This window comes from Lontra canadensis, unplaced genomic scaffold (assembly GCF_010015895.1).
Source record: "Lontra canadensis isolate GAN:19392208 unplaced genomic scaffold, GSC_riverotter_1.0 scaffold56, whole genome shotgun sequence".
NCBI classification, from domain to species: domain Eukaryota; kingdom Metazoa; phylum Chordata; class Mammalia; order Carnivora; family Mustelidae; genus Lontra; species Lontra canadensis.
Window position 1 is genome coordinate 10,642,919 of NW_022631050.1, and position 18,331 is coordinate 10,661,249.

At 37.6% G+C, this 18,331-nt stretch overlaps 2 pseudogenes; one reads left to right on the forward strand and one right to left on the reverse strand.

The window, feature by feature from the left end:
- Window positions 1-18,331, forward strand: part of LOC116878163 — a 122,666-nt pseudogene that overhangs the window by 32,939 nt on the left and 71,396 nt on the right.
- LOC116878300 lies at window positions 3,212-3,339 on the reverse strand (annotated as a pseudogene).

Below are 18,331 nucleotides of genomic sequence, written 5' to 3' on the forward strand. Positions count from 1 at the left end.
GTTAAAGCACAGGATAAATATTTGTTTTTGTTATTGTCAGAATAGGAAGATAAAACTGGTGAAAGGACAAAAATATCATGTCTGTAGTGTTTTTTTTTTTTTTTTCCCCACCCCCTTTCTCTGTTCCTGAGCATCCAGGACTAGGGTGACAGGATTCCTCAGAAATACACATACAGAGAAGCACCTATGTGCAGACTCTGTCTCACTCTGTTGCTTGTTTTTAGTAAGTTCAAAGTAAATATGAGACAAAACCTACCAAACACTTTTGTACTGGGCATTAAACTTAGATGAGCCCAAGATCCTTAGCCAAAAAAGAACTCCTGGCCTCTCTACAAATAAAAGTGGATCTGATCACACACTTTCTTTAGCTTTCTCCAAAGGATCTGCTTGGAAAAACAAAATGTAAGGGCTATGGGAGGTCGATGGAAAAACTTCAAGTTTTGAGGTGCTTGTTTCTGGAGGGAAAGGAACTATGGAACATCAAAGGCCATCCTTCAGGTGGCACCACGGAAGGGTTTCCTGAAGAAAGAAAGGGACAGGATGATTATAGAGACTGCAGGGCTGAGAGGTATGCTTAGGGAATTTTTTTCTGGAAAAGTTGCTCTACCCTACACTTTTGGGGGACCTCAGTGTCCTGTGGTTGTATTCTTCCTTTGCGTTCTCACCCCGTCCTCCTGGCCCTTGTAAATATGATTTGAGACATCTATATCCCACTTCAGGAGGGGGAGGGGGGTTTCCTGAGCATTCCAAATTGAAGCACATCATCCCACACACACATGGTTGCATTTGACAGTCAGTTACTGTTACTATTTTAGTACAGTGGTGTAGGTACATTTGGGATGAATTAACTTTTTGTGGCATAAACTTGGATCCCTATCCAACATATATGCCATGCTTTACAAAACAAAACAAGATTCCAGTTTTAAAATACTTGTCCATGTCTAAGTTGAGGGAGACTTGAAGATAACCCTCTTCAAATATGCCCTTTAGAGTCTTCAGAGCCTAGGATGAGAGGTACAGGACAGATGAATGTCCGGCCCAATCACAGTTTGGTGCTTGGTATCTCCTGAGTCTTGGGAGAATGGCTTCATCTCCAAAAGCTTCCATTTGCTCAACAAAAAAGGGAGATGGAACATTTCTACAATGAGTTGATAGCGACAGGCCAAGCGTCTTCTAACAATCCTTATCTTTGATTCTGTGCTCCACACTTACTGAATTACTAACTCCCCACAACAGCCATCCTGTCTCATACCTCTGATGTTATATTCTTCTATTTATAAGGACTCATCTCAAAACATCATTTCCAGGAAAGTCTTCCCAAACACTACACACATGCCCAACACAAACACATGCAACATCCTCCCCCCTGGGGCTTCTGCACACCTAGTGCTTTACCACTGCTCCAACACATACCTCACTGTGTAAAATTTGGCTCTCTACTTGCCATCTCTCATTTTTTGAGAAAAGGGATTATGCTATTTGCCTTTGTACACCTGAACATTTGTACACCTCCTGACATGCGGCCTGTAATCAATAAATATCTCTTGCATAATGAATGCATGAATAATCACAAGGATTTTTCCCTGTGACAGCAAAGCTCTCCTCTACTTCTTTCATATAGGGTGATGCTCCCCTAGTTTACTGCTCAGCTTACCTGGGCCAAACATATCCTCATTTGGGTGAGTAATCAAAGTCGCTCCATGTACCAGAACTCATTAGCAGGAGCCCTGCAGGGTGAGATTGTGTTTCTTCCCCCCTGCTCCCCCAGCCACTCTGACAAAATTCGGAGCTATGGGGAAGTGCCCAGAGCCCACACCCTCCTTTCAGACTATACCTTGGCCCCGTAGGCGCAAAGTGTTCCCAAGTCTGAGTCAGCCACCCCTACCCATCCGCATGCCTGGCTGCCATCCAAGACTCAGATAAGAAACCACCCAGGTGCTCAGCCTCCGAAAGCCAACAACAAGGTGGTCTGGGCCAACAGAGACCAAATTAACTGAGTGCAGGATGGAAAGGAAGCAAGTGCTAGCTGAGAGTCAGGACACCGACCTGGTTTCTCTAATGATAATCAGTACAATGTTAGGAAGTCACTGCTCTCCATACCTAATCTCACCATCTGGGCAGTAAATAGGCAAAGCTGAATGATACCCAGGGGCATGTCCCATTCTCAGGTTCTAGGATCTGAACTCCAAGGCAGGCGAAGCAGTTCCTGCACCTGAAAAGGCGGTGAAACCTGTCTCTAGCAACCCCAACCCCAGCGGAGGTGTTAGAAGGGATAGCTCCAGCTCACTGCCACTGAAGGTTGCAAATACACACAGGACACTGGCTCAGCCCTCTTTCCAAGTGACCCAATTCTAAAAAACCTAAGCCTCACTGTTTCACCAAATCCTGTTACTAGCAGTGGTTAGGGCTGCACTAGCACCAAGCAAGAGTCATGGCCTGGGCTGCACCTACCCCTTAACAAGCAACCCACTACTACAACCACTCATGATGCGGGGTTGTACTAGCTTCCTGCACCATCTGCCTTTGCAACCTGTAGATAGGCTAGGATCAAATACTGATTGCCTTGGACTGGATCAAGAGGGGTAATGCTAATAATAGCCATATTTCTACCAAGAGTAGCATCTTTGATACAGTGTTCAGCGCTGTCATGACTTGTGCAATATGCTCCACATGTTTACTCATTTTGTCCTGTAACCTTTCTGCTAAGGCAGTATTTTTATCCTCCTAATGCAGGAGAAGACACTGAAGTGTGTTCTTGATGTAATTCAGACAAGATGTATATGCTGGCTGAGAAAGATTAGATCACAATTATAATCCCTCACATTTGTATCACATTTTAAGTGTACAAAGACCATTTTATAATATCATTCTATTTGGTTTTCACTATGCATGTAGTACTGTTGTTAGGGGCTGAGTCATGACTGTTCCCACTTTAAGGAACAGAAACTTGAAGTGAGGCGAGGTTAGGTGATGGTGGTTTGGGTCTCTTGATCCTCAGTCCTGGGAATTCCCAATAAACCACCTATCTGTGAGAGTATTCCTCAGAGGTGGACAGACGCCCAGGGACAGGGAGTTCCCTAAAAAACAGCAGCCCAACATAGGGTGTGAAGCTGGATTTCCAGAGTTTAATTGAGATTGTGAATGGGGTCAGGGGATGAACAGATGTAGGGACAGGAGGAAGACACGTGAGGAAAGATCACTTTGTGCATCATATCCTGGACTAGGTGCAAATAATGCCACGAGTGTGCAGTCATAGGTGTGCTTAGTTCATTTTTCAATTAGCAATAATCGCGCCTCGGATAAACCTCATTGGCTACGATACTGCCACTGCGCAAAGCTGCTTAGTTCATTTTTGGTAGCACACAGTAAGAACCCCAGGGAGCGGTAAGGGGAGAGAGTCTTCTGGGTGGAGATGTTTCTGTTTCCGCAGGGGATTTTGAGCTCATTCAACCTGAAACTTCTAAAATAACTTATTAAGGGTGGAATGGCAGGTGTTCACATTCAACACACTGGTTTGGCCTCACCTTCATCTGTTCTGTGGCAATTTCTCATCTTTCGCTTTCCTTCTTTGTTTCTTTTCTTTTCTTCTTCTTTTTTTTTTTTTTTTTTTTTTTTTTTTGCCTTCTGTCAGGTCATTAGTCAGACAGAGTGAATCATGAGCAATGTTTAGAAAGGAATTACATGTCTGAGTCTTGATGACAAAGAAAACTGACATCTCAGGGTCCAGGTAAAACTAAGAATGCCAAATACACTCAGTGGTGGCCATTCTGCCATTTGGTAAAAGTTGAAGCTGGGGAAAATCCAGGGTTGTTCTATTTTACCAAAGCCTAATTCACAAAAGAAGTGTGGGTGAAAGCCCCATTAAGAAACTAGGGGTTCGACTTCTCTTGGGCTCTGGCCTCTCTTAATTTAGTCGTGGAAGTCTGTAATTTGAGGGAAGATCAAATCAGTCATCCTTTAGCAAGGCTTATGGTCATCCAGCTATAGTGCCCCTATCCCTGAGTCAGCTCTGTCTCTCCCTTCTGCAGTTCCTGCACATTCCTATTCATTTGTGTTCACTCTGTCTCCTAAGTATCCTCCAATTCACGTTGCAATCTCATTTCTGGGTCTTCAGATTTGGTCCACATCATATTTCCCATGAACTGCTGCGATAGGTTTCTAAATTATCACCCAGACCCCAACCTGGGCCTGACTGGGATCTGCTATTAATAGATCACCCCAATGGTTCCTTACCTTCAGGACAAAACTCTAGATCCTGCACTTTCTGCCTCCTGAACCTCATCACCTGTCCAGCTACCACATATGTTTCTTTAGCCATATTGAATTACTTGCAATTCCCTGAACATGCTGTATCCTTGTAAGCCACCGTGTCTCTGATGATAGCAATCCCTGATCCAGAATACATTTATTCTTCTTGCCCTGCTGTTGATTTACCATATTTCCTTCATAATTTCCTTTTCTTCTGCTTGCATCCATCTCTTGACTGTGCTCTTCCCCAGCCCTCCACAGTCCATTTATCCCTTGGCAATTTACAGCCTTCTCTTAGTCCTTATTCACTGTGATTTCAGTTTTGGGCATATACATTTTTTCACTCTCTAAACTGTGAATTCCTTAAATGCAATAGCCGTGCTTTCATGGTCTTCTCTCCCTATGGGAAGACTCAACAATGTTATTAGAATGAATATTTAATAACACATTTAATTGTTTCCCAGAGCAAACAAGGAAATTAATCTTTTTCTTTTTTAGTTTTTTTTTTCTTACTAATACAGGAAAGCCTATGGACTAGTTTATTTTCTGAGAATGATCCTTATACAGCAATAAAAGTTGATTCTCTCAAAATTCTTTAATGTAAATTAAATGTAATTCTTTAATATAAATGTGTGGACCCACCTTGCTGGAATGAATGGATGTCTGAGAATGTCCATGTCTATCCTCTTTACTGCATTCACTGCTGGGCATAATCACTTGGCATTTAGTCTATCCCTAGCAGAATATTTTATTTCTACATTCTCATTGTTGTTCAATCTTCCCATTAAAGGATTGTTCATGCAACCATTTTGAAAGGTTTTGGAAATATTTTTAGTCTGAATTCTAAAGAGCAAGGTGTCACTTCATAAAGAAACATCAGCTCTTATTTAGAGATCCTGATAATACATTGGAAAGGTGAACATGTTTTGGCTTGTTGGTAAGGGTATGGAATGTAAATGCCATTTTTATCTGTTCCTTTTCAATTATCGGTGCTATATGAAAACCCTTACTTTGTATTCTGGCTCGGTCGTCTAATGGATGTATGAGTTCACACAAGTTACTTAACACAGTGTCTTTACCTGTAAAGTAGAAGTCCTAATTACACTTGCCTCATAGGGTGATGGTGAGGACTAAGGGATATAATACACTCCAAAACCCTAAATAATGCCTAGATCACAGGAAACAGCTACTAATCTTAATTTTTTATTTTCTCTTTTCGGCCTTCCTTAATCTGAGTCACTCTGTTATTGTGGTAATTGTCCCTTTCTGATTCAGGAATTTTACAAATGCAACAAGGTACAAATATAAAATTGTTCTGGTGATCCGGATCCTTGACATTCCTCTCCAAAGTTTAGAATTGTCATGTCAGTTTCCTCAAAAAGCCTGCTGAGATTTTGATTGAACTTGCAGTGAATTTAGAGATCATTTTGGGGAAGGAGGGTATGAACAATATTGTCTTCCAAACCACATATGTTGTATATCTCTCCAGTATTTTTAGGTTCATTTATCTTAGCAATATTTCAAGTTTTCAGCAATATCTTCCTCATCTTTTGTTAGCTTTATTCCAAGATACTTGTTATGCTTGATGATATATTAAATATTATTTTTAAAGTTTCATTTTTTAAGTATTCATTGTATATAGAATGACAGTTGATTTTGACTCTAAGGTTGTGTCCTGTGAACTCAGTAAATGCATTTATTCTAGGAGTATTTTTTGTGAATTTAATTGGGTCTTAAAGTTAATACTTATGTCGGGGCACCTGGGTGATTCAGTGGGTTAAGCCTCTGCCTTCAGCTCAGGTCATGATCTCAGGGTTCTGGGAATCAGTCCCCGCATCGGGCTCTCTGCTCAGCAGGGAGCCTGCTTCCCCCTCTCTCTCTGCCGTCTCTCTGCCTACTTGTGATCTCTGTCTGTCAAATAAATAAATAAAATCTTTAAAAAATTTTTTTTTAAAAGTTGATATTTATGTCATCTATGAATAGTAATAGTTTTACTTCCCATTTTTAATCTTTATCTCCTTCTCTCTCTCTCTTTTTTTTCTTTTTTTCCCCCTTATTGCCCTGCTTAAGACTCCCACTAAAAAGTTCTAGGGAAGCTTGAGGAGGGACACTATTACTTTGTTCCTACTCTTAGAGAGCAAGCATTCAGTCCTTCACAATTAAGAATAATGCTAACAATAGATTATTTTGTAGATACCCATGGTCAGATTGAAGAAATTTTCCTTTGTTACTGGTTTATTCAGAATTTTATCCTGAATGATTTTTTGTACCTATTGAGATAATTTTATGATTTTCTCCTTTGTCCTACTTATATGGTGAGTTACATTGATTGACTTTTCATTAAACTAGGCTGTAGTCCTAGGTTATAAACCACTTAGTCATGATATATTGTCTTTTAAAAATATTTCTAGTTCGATTAGCTAATATTCTGTTAGAATATTTTTGATCATAAGTTATATTGGTCTATAATTTTATTTTCTTATCACATTTTTGTCAGATTTTGGTATCAGGCTTATGCTGATCTCATAAAATAATCTGGGAAGTGTTTTCCCATACTTTATGTTCTGCAATATTGATATTATTTCTTCCTTAGTTGTTTGCTAGAATTCACCATGAAGCTATCTGTGACCAGACCTTTGTTTGTGGGAAGGTTTTTGATCAAGAACTCAATTTCCTTAATAGATGTAACAGACATTCAGATCTTCTATTTCATCTTATGATCATATTAGTAACTTGTGTTTATCAAGGAATTGTCCTTTTCATCTAAGTTGTCAAAATTACTGGCATAATATTATTTATAATGTCATATAATTACCCTTTTACTATCTATAGCGATATCCCCTCTTTTATCACTGATATTGCTAATTACTTCTCTCTCTTTCCCGCTCTCTCTCTGAGCTCTCTTGCTAAATTATTTACCAAAGAACTAACTTTTGCTTTTGTTGAATTTTTTCCTATTTATCCAATTTCTATCTTATTAATTTCCACATATTTTTAAGTATTTCCATTCTTCTAATTTGTTATTCTTTTTTAAAAATTTTCTTTATGATGGAATTTTAATTCTTTGACTTTATGCTTATCTTTTTCTGATATAGGCATTTAAAATAATAAATAAATTTTTCCGTTCCCTTCCTTTGCTTCTTGAACAATTTAGTCCAAAGATAGTTTGATGTCCATGTCAGGAACAAGGAAAAACTATGGTGACCCCAAGGGAGATTTCATAGCCTAACTGGTGTGAGAGAGGTGTCCCAGGGCAGAGAGTCTGGAGCCCAATGTAGGTTGTTGGAACCCAATAAGAGCAAGGAGAGTTTCTGTGTATCTGGAGAGACATAGCTCAATGTGAAATATTGGAGCTCTGGAAGAGGGAGGTGAGTGTGGGCAGCAGGAATGGAAGGAAGATTTTTAACATAAAAGAGGATTAATAAAAAAAAAAACTAGTAAGTATAATGGGAGTCAAGTGTCTCACTATTAGAGAGGAACTTATAAATATGGAAAGGGAAAAAGTAAATTGAAAACTCATATGAATGTGAACTCATGATTTTCAATATAGATAGATACATAGGTAGTTTGACTAATAGATAGACATATAAATAAAGATATAAATGTGATTGTGTATGTGTGTGTGTACATTTCCTAGCTCTGTACTAAGAGGGAAGAAGTGATATGCCATATCAATGAGCATAATTATCACTTAGATTTTAGTTTTGAAATAGAATTCTCCAGTAAATGGAACCAGAGACTTGAAGTGATAGCTATTTCCAGAGGTTGGGCAGGGAAAGCTCAAGATAAGCTTGGAATATTTTGTTCCAGGAAATAAGTGAAGTTTACTTACTTCTGGAAAGTAAGGAAGTACTCTTAGAATGATGGGGAACATGTCAAAAGGACAGAAAAGCCATCTTAAAGGGGTTCCTACTGGGCAAATCTGGGATAACTTAAGCTCCCAAATTAATAATGATAAGAATAGAATAAAACACAAATCTGTGAATGCATGTAAATACTTTAAAAATGATTAAATGGAGTATTTAATGAGTGACATAAAGTATAAATTTTAAAAGTAGGCAAAATATGTTGAAGGAATATGATGAAAATGTAAATAAAACACTATGGAAAGTGAGTTGGCATCTGGAGCTAGGTAGCCCTGTTAGAATAATGTAGGGACAGCCAGAAAACATAATAGGAACCCATCACAATTATTCCAGAAGGCAGTGATCTCAATCTGACATAACTTGGATTTTCTTAGTGACCATTCCCTCTGTTCTTGTTTCTCAGGTATCTTGGCTATCTTCTGTGTCTGTTCCTTAACTCAGTCTCTTCAATGTACGTTTTGGGACTCTTCCTATTTATCTCACAGCATCTAACAGTGATTTTTTCCAGTAATTGATCTTAACCACTATCTGCATTGTCAACTTTTCAGTCTTGAAACACAAGAGAGGCAGATAGGTAGGTAGGTGGGTCAGTAGAGAGATAATCAAAATAGTTATGTGGCTGAGCAGAATGATAGAAGACATTTTAGTGATATTTCGTTACAAATTTTTTTATAAAAATATACTACTACTTGAGCACAATGGAAGTTAAATCTAAGATATTTAAAGTGTAAGTGAAGTGAAGTTCAAAATTTACATGTTTCTCTACTGCAATCTTTATTAGTATCATTTTTTAAAAGATAACATTTGTAAAAATAATCACTTTTTCTGTAGACATCTATGTGCTTTCCCAGGCTTTAATATGTTTAAGCTTCCTGTCTTAAACAGAATATCTGTGCTGAAATTCTGTGCTTCTCCAAGTCCATACCCTACTATTCTTTACCCTGCACTGTGACCTACAGAGCCGACCTTGAAAGTCACTCTCTAGACCCCCATGGCTTGCATTTCCCAAATAGGTTTGCCCAATGGGAGACCTTTGTCCTGCGGGCAACCTTTCTGCTGGACCATGTCGGGGGCAATATCTCCTATCTATGGCTGTATCTCCTTACAGTCACAGCTCCTGCCAGTCCCTCCTCCACAGCTATAGGTCACACCAGGTACAGCTAATTACTTCTTTCTCCTGTCTCTTGGTAGAATCTGGGTGCTTTGTCATCCTTCATTGTTTTACCTAAACATGGTCCACAGATTTGTAAACTGTTTTTCATGAAACTCTTTTCAAAAACAGTATGCCATCTGTTTTCTCCTCATCTTCAACTCACATAGTATCTAATGATTCCCTCCTATAAAGATTATATACTTCCTCTCAACATTGACTCAGGGGAACAGATCTTCATTTTTTTATTGCACTGCTAGATACCTTTGTAACTCTAAAAAATATTTTACAATTTCTATTTCTTTATACATTTTAGCTATCTATTAACTTCCCAATAAGAAAGATGAATAATTTAACACTCCTACAGTTCCTAAGGGAGGGAATCTGTCAACCAGAAAGGAGTCGTGAATTCTTACAATTATTAATAGAAAAATGACATGTTAAAACTGCTTTTGACCTTGGTCCTTTGATCACTGTATCCTTCATTTTATCTTCTGCTTATTTATAGAAGTCTATGATATTTAAAAAATAGTGTTCTGGGAGTGTCTGGGTGGCTTAATCGGTTAAGCATCTGCCTTTGTCTCAGGATGATCCTGAAGTCCCAGGATCAAGTCCCGCATCGGGCTCCCTGCTGAGAAAGAAGTCTACTTCTTCCTCTGCCCTTCACCCTGCTCGTGCTCGCTCTCTCTCTCTCAAAAATCTTTAGTACTATATTTAAAAATTAAAAAAAAAAAAAGATATTTTCCATCAAGAAAAATATGTTAAACAATAAAATAATCAGGAAATGCAAGTACCCTATGGAGTAGAGTCTATCATTTAGGTAACTATGACCCACCTTTCTGCTGGTAATCTTATTGTGAGATAAAAAAAACTTTCTTATAGACTTGGCTCATAATGAAATATCTCAAGAGGCCACACATAGAAATACAGGGTTCCAAAGAATCCAACAAAGCATAGTGTACATGTACCAGACCTGGGCTAAATAATGGATTGAATAAAATTCTGACTCCTTCAAATTCCAGTGCGTGTGCTCAGTGAGCTGGGCACTCTCTGTTGGAAGAGAATTGATCTCAGACCTACTTCCTCCACAGGCTTCTCCAATTCAATTATGGCAACACCATCCTTCCAGACCTTGATGTTATTCCTAATACCTCTCTTTCTCTTACCATTGGGTCCTATTCTGTAAGAAATACTATTTATTTTTCTCCAAATTTTACACCAAATGACAGGTGAGGCAGATATTATTGTTTCAATTTTATTCTGGGACTGAGGGATACAAGGGCCAAATTCATGGAGCAGAAATGTATTCTGAAAAGTTAGAATATGGAAACTGGAAAATAATTGGTCGCATAGGTTCCTTCCTGCCCTGTGAATTCTCTTCTCTAGTGTCATGTCAAAAACATTTGTTATAATAATTTTTGACTGTGCTTCATGCTGATGGAAGAATGTTCTTATTTATATAGAAGAAAAATCCCCTGTTCCTAACCATGGGGATACAACTCTTGTTTTCTCAGGAGCCAAGCTCATGGTGTTTGAACCTGTTCCTGAGTTTCACTGTTGTTATTTTCACTCACACTTTTACTGTACATTTACCAAGTACTGATGCTGAGAATGTTGTGTTTTGTCTCTACATCATGGATTATAAATGGGTGAGGTCTAATTAGAGAAAAATCTTTACAAAAATACTCTAGCATCAGCATCTTATTATTAAGTCGAATATGACTGGGTTGAGAACATATTTCAGGTGTGTCTATGATAAAGCCAGTTCTCACTGTCCTTCCTTTGTCCCATCTATTTAACTAAGCATTTTTGTGTCTTTGTAATTGGGACTGTTTAGGGCAAATTCCTTTGTTATTCTTGAATCACTCCTGCATTTGTTTGTTTTTATCTTTTTAACCTACTTAAGTAAAGGAAGTGATGAGAAAATGAGTCTTTTTCCTTTATTTAGGAATATGTTGAAACTCTGGCAAAGCAACCAGGTTTTTTTTCCCTCCTCTTGAGTGAAGATCTGAACAAATAAAAATGAACAAATGAAAAGGAATTGTAAAAATAAAAAAAAAAAACAGCAAAGAATAGCTTTAAAAATATTTTAAAATAACATGTAAATAACTAGATAGTTTTAGAACGCACTGGAAATAAGAAAAAAAAAATACCTGATGGAAACAAGGAATCTACTGACAAGAAGTTTGGGACGGTCAGCCTGTCTCTTGTAATTTATGCTTCGTTGGTGTGGAGTGAGTCTAAGGAGTTATATAAGGCAATTTACAATACATTTGACAGTTGATATCAGGTATAATATGAAGGCAGATGAAGAGTCTGGATTACTTCTAAATTTGAGGTTTATGTCTCCTAGCTCTTAAATTACAAATGGGACAGAGACCCATTTAAGTGACCTTTGATTTTGAGATTCTAAGCCTTGCTCTACAAGCCTTCATCTGCCACCTTAGGAAAGTCATTTCCCCTCTGTAAAGCTCAGTTTTCTTGTGTATGGGGGCAGGGAAGGTACTAGACATTTTATCTATCTTTGCTCTTCTACTACTTTTCCCTGGCGAATATTCTGATTGGTTGAATTATCCTAATGAATATGTCAAAAAATTCTATTTGTAAATATTTCAGTGCTCCTAACTCAAGGCATACATTTTGGAAGTAAATAATAGGAGTTTGAGAGTACTTTGGGTTAGACTTGGCTCTTAAGGGATATTCTGTCCTTCAAAATATATTATCAAATGTTCATTTATTTAAACATGTAGCTAGCATCTTTCACTGAACATCCATATGATAAGATGCAACTAGAAATATAATATTTACAGTATAACATCATACTACAAGCCAAAGCTATGAATTATTGAGCATCTAGTATGTGCCAAATACTTAGGTATTTCACATACAGTTTAAGTTCATACAGTGTAACATTATACTGATTTATAGGTAACCTGTTGAGATATTTAATGAAGATTGCACATGCTGGTAAATGACACAATTTACTAATTTCATTTCTAACTAATAAAAATCGCTTTCCAATATGAGTGAAAACATGAATTTGACTAACATGAAAGTGTGTACTCTCTTCTGTAAACTAAATTGATAAGACTATGGATTTTCCCCAATAACTTACACTGTCAGATTGAACAAGGCACTTATTTCCTCTGGATTTTGGTCATCTCCACTATAAATGTTCCATCTCTATAGTCTTAAAATAACAAACTACTAGAGCACAGCTCTGAGTTATATACCTTTTTTTCCCTCTTCATGCATATACAAGTCATAATAAGATAATACTTTTGAAGTTGTGTGATGTGAACATTAGTCTTATTATTTTCTCCTCCTCTTTCTCCACCTCCTTCTTGTCCTCCTCTTCCATTCAGCTAGGGAGGCATTATTTGTATGGTGTCAAAGAAAAGATGACATAGAAGAAATGGAAAGAAAAATAGAATTAACCCTTGGTTTTTGAGTTTTGAAAGCCTTAATTTCAGGGGTCTGGGTAGGATTCATATGCTTCAAATCAGATTTGAGAGGTTGTAGTGTGGGAAGGGGACAAGAAATGCTTCTGTTTGGGAGACCTGAATAAAAGTCTTGAGTTGTGGGGGAAGAGAGCTGGTGTTAATGGTGAGTGGGAGCTCAGGACGATGTGGGAAGAGAGCAGTCTATTTTGAGTGCTGCAGAGTAGCAGCATTAGCAGCTGAAGACCTCCAACTCTGACTGGTGCACACACTTAACATAGAGACTTTGCTGGCTAGGGCTTAAGAACTATGTGGGAGTAGAATCAGAGTCACAGCCTCTCACTCAGTTTTCACTGGAATGAGGAATGCACATTGCCTGGGCTGAGGGATTTTTTCCCCTTGTCTTCCCTGTTGGCATCTAACTGACAAGATTGTAACCAGCAAGTTGCCTCTTTGGCTTTCCAGCGAAAGTGTTATTCATCACAACCTAACACTTTGCCCAATCCCCATCTGACTTGTTCCATATGGGGACACTCATTTTAATGTGTCAAATAATTATACACACTCTAGATGGCAAGTTATGTCAAGGCAACTAGAAGGGCAGAACAGTGTGGAAAACAAAGTTCCTTCCCTTCCCAACCAAACACCCATATTTGTATATGGATGGGACTGAATGCAACCAATTCTTGGTCTCTTCCACAAAACCAGTTCAGTGATAAAACACATCTTGTAAAAAATAAGTCCTGTGTGCTAAACTAGAATAAATTAAACAAGTAGGGAAAATTCTCATTATGGAATGAGATAAAATATTTCAAGCATATTTCTCCATAAAGAAAAATAATTTGAGATGGTGAGAAAACTCCCAAGGTACTGTTGACTACCCTGGTAGTTACCTCCAAGACTGAATTTTTATTTACAACTTTCTTTTTCTTTCTTTCTCTCTCTCTTTCTTTCTTTCTTTCTTTCTTTCTTTCTTTCTTTCATTTTCTTTCTTTCTAGAGAGAGAGAGAGAGAGAGAGAGAGCTAGAGAGCATGTGCAAGCAGGGAGGGCAGAGGGAGAGAAATAATCTTAAGCAAGCTCCACACACAGCATGGAGTCCTGACTTGGGGCTGATCTCAAAACCCTTACATTATGACCTGAGAGGAAAATAAGAGTTGACACTTAACTAACTGAGCCACTCAGGTGCCCCTATTGTTTATACTTTTAATTATACTACATGGGATCTCAAAATCCAGAAATTTATTAGTCCAGGGCTGATTCATTTCCACCCTTTCCCAGAACAACATGTGGCAAAAGTTAAGGTTCATTAACTCTTCTCCCCAGTAGAATATGGGATCAGATGGAGATATGAGTCTGAGTCTCATTATCTAATCATGGACTTCAAGAGGACACCACAGGTAGCTAGGTCTCACTGGTTTTTCCCAAGCACATTTATCTAACAGCCTTTGATTGTGTGTATGTGTGTTTTCAGAAAATATCCCATGGTACATTATTCACATTTTCTAATATCTTGATACCCCAGGTAAGCAAAAATACATGCAATTCCAAACACGAATCACAATCGGCACCAATAAGTATTCAGAGAACTTACTATAGGCATAAATTCTCCTTATTTAGTATGGAAAACCTGCTGGTGATGAGTGTATATGGCACCTTGGAACAAGCAAGATGAGATCTTTGCAAAAGAGGAAATGCTGGGACAAGAGAAAAATCTCTTTAACAACACTCTGGAATCAGGATGTTGGCAGCTAAAGAAATTGGATGTCAGCTCCTGGTACAATCTTGTCCATTCAATGCCTTCCTATTTCAGGCCAGGGTTCACAGTGGCTAGTTGAGGGCTATAGCTTCGATAGGAGACCCAGGTGATTTTTATTTTCCAATCAAGAAATATTATCATTACCTTCTTATTTCAGCAACCTGTAAAAAGTAGTCCCTGACTTCATCCAAATTCCTATGTACTACTCCAATATTTATCAGACATTTATTGAATATCTATGATAACTGTCCTCCTGTGCAAGAATTGGGAGTTAGGACTGTGATATTTTGAGTTGAATAAGATGTAGTCTTGGCACTCAAATTACTCTGCTCCTTTGGGGGTCAGACTTAACTCCAGATAGGGAACCTGAATCATATGCTGCAGATTACCGAGCTCCAGTATTGATTTTGTGAACTTGATCATTTTCCTTTTAATATTGACAAATTTTATTTAAAAAATGTTTGTGATGACCTACTATGTATAAAACAGCATCTAAGTGCTAGAGATAGAGGCAAAATTAAGCACAGACTAGACCTTTAATGAGCTAACAGTTCAGTGGCTAAGGAAATCACTAATAATGTGCCATAGACTAGACATCATGCCTAAAGAGAAATGCTAAATATGTTTTGAATCCTAGTAGCATTATTGACATATCTATAAGTTTCTAAGACTATTGTGACTGGACAAAAATAAATCTACCTATTTCGGGGTATGTGATCAGTGGTCTGTTTTAGAAAAATAAAAGATAAAAACAGTATAACATGGCACAGAAGACCATGGGATCTTGAGGTCTGCCTTCTAGTCCTACCCTTCTGTGTGATCAAGGGAATTCTTCTCCCACTGTGGACCTTAGTTCTAACTTAGTTTTCCTTGTTATAAAATTAAGAAGTTTGCCAGATTGGTCTGTAAAGTCTAGGCTGATCCAATGACAATTCTATAGAAATCACAAACTTGACTTCTTCAATTGCCCATCTGCAAGGTCAACTTAAAAAAAAAAAAAAGGCTAGCTTTGTCAGTCTAAAATGACAGGGCCAGCTGTATTAAGAGCTTGGTAAAATGAACTGAGAAATGGAACTTAGAAATCAGAGGGACTTCCCAGTGAGCTGGTGAAAATCCCTTCTTCTCCAGAGTCCATTTCCTAGCTTCCATTTCAGAGAGAAGAGTTTTAATGAAAAGAAGTTTCCTGAAATGAACCTGTTTGTGATGGCAAATATTTTCTTTAGGATCCAGGACATTCTAATCCCTTGACCTGAAGTTGTACTGAATGGAGGGATTAGGGTATTTGATGTGAAAGGTGAGATGTCCTGAGGTTCAAGTTGTAAAGTGATAGGACTGGTTTGGCTCCTTACTCATGAGACCTCTAGCAACTTCTATGCCAATGCAGGGGAGATTTTCTGCTTATTTTGTCTGTTATAAGAACTGGTCAATCACAACAGTACATGCAACAAACAGAAGAAGGAGAAAACAATGTAGCTATTTGTTTGCCAAATATTTTTCCCTGAACCACAATGGGCTATTGCTGAAGGGATGGTGTAGATGCATATGGTGCCATTGCTACCAGCTTTCCTGGAGGTAATCATAATCCTAAGAGATGAAGTGCCTTCACTCGGCTAACTATTGATTTTGAGTTAATTATGCTAATTTCTCTTACAAATGTGCATTATTGGGTTGAAAATTGTATTCTTGATATTTTTATGTCCTTAGAATAAAAAAATATTCCATGGCTGTTTCAACTAGAACCAGTTTTGAAGATAATTATACATAGAATGAATAGAAGAGGGGTTATTTTCATGTATATTTGCACTGGAGATTATCCAATCACATATTTATATGAGGCTTTGGTTGATGGTCAGTCTGGTGCATTATATTGATGGGTGAGACAGCTGACTATTAAGTCGTCAGACACACCAAGAAAATGCCTCTGAGCATTAGTTCCCCCAGTAGAATTGGAATACATGATGAACTTTGCTCCTCCTACAGAGCAACAGTGAGAGACTATTCCTTGAATTATCAAAGGACTTGTATATTATCTTTTTTATTTACATTTTTTCTAGCCAATTTTTTTTTCATGTGCCACACGAGACTTTGCACTATGCCAAGGTTTTAGTCGCTAGAGGGAGATGTAATCACAAACTCTCTTTATCAAGTTGGAGTCCAGAGGACAGATGCAAAGGCAAACTAGCCAGGAAATGACATAGTCCTATGTTCTGCCAGAAATCTCAGTGGTAAGAGAGCTCCAATGGGTATCTTATGTTAAGCTCACTCTCTGGTATTCTGATGGCTACTTACCAGAAAACAGCTCATCCATCCAAACCTGCAAGGACATCTCTACTGAAAAATTGGCAGTCTTAAGGGACCACGATTTCCATCTGTGTTTAAGCTAGCACCTGTTAGTGTTAGATGTCATAGGTTGTTGAAAGACTGTGCTACTTAATAGGATCATGAAATATAAATATTTTAAAGAATATTAATGGATCCCCTAAATGCCTCTCTTTTTCCACAATGGGAGATCCAGAATGTCAGAGGAAGTAGCAAACTTATAGTTCATCTAGTCCCTTCCTATCTATTTGTACACAAGGAGGCTGAGTCTTAGAAGAAATTTGTCCAACAACATTACTTTGGTAGCTACTTACTGAACTAGAATCTACATTTCCTTACTCTTAATTTAGTATTCACTTCACCACCTTCCTTTCCACATTTCTTGAGCACCTACTACTTACTGGAGCAATTAGTGATGTGAAGATTGAGATCTTTCCCTGCTTAAAGAAGTCAATGGTTTTATGGAAGAGGCAGAAATATGAATGATAATTACTAGGAAGAGTAAGTAAGTTTCTACAGTGGGGGCCACGTAGAAGCTACATAAAAACAAGGGAGCTAATTGGTGTACTTGGTTTGGGGTGCATGTATCCCAAATACCACAAAGGAAATAAAAAAGTATAAAGCAGTATAAATATATAAATATTATATCATCTCATATAACAAAAGGGTACATATTTGTATAAAATAAAACTGGAAGTAAATAGGATAAATGTTAATAACACTTGGTTTCTGAGGTCTAAAATCATGAGTAATCTTCACATTTCTGCTCTATTTTGAAAATAATGGCACTGTTTTAATTAACAATGTAATAAAAATATTTTTACTATACAAATTCAGATATGAAACTTAGAACTATAAAACTTTAGAAGAAAATGTAGAATATGTTAGTGATATTGGAATTAGGAAGAATGTCATAAACAAGTCTTCAGGGGCACAAACCACAAAAGAAAAATATTAATTTTGACTTCATTAAAATTTAAAACTTCTTTATGATAGAACACTGTGAATTTAAGAGCAAGTTAAACACTGGAAGAAGATTCTTGTAACTCAAACGATAATGAATGATGATAATTGTGTTCAGATTTCATAAAGAACTCCTAAAACCAATGAGAAAATGTCAAATAACCCAGTAGAACTAGGGACAGATATTAAATAAAGGAATTTCAAAGAAAGGGAAATCTGAGAGGCCCCTAAATATAAGAATCTATCAGAGAAATGGTCATCAAAATCACAATGAATTACCATTCACACTCATGAGACTAGCAAATTAAAAACCTGAAAAATACCAAGATTGATGAGACTCTGATAGAAAGAATCTCCTATACTATTAGCAATAGGGTAAATTGGGAAAATCACTAAGGAGCACAACTGTGGACAATTCAGGTAAGACTGAAAATGATAACCTATGACTGGGAAATCCATTTCTTTTCTTTTTCTTTTTTTTAAGATTTTTATTTATTTATTTGACAAACAGAGATCACAAGTAGCAGAGAGAGAGATGGGGAAGCAGGCTCCCTGGCGAGCAGAGAGCCTGATGCGGGGCTCGATCCC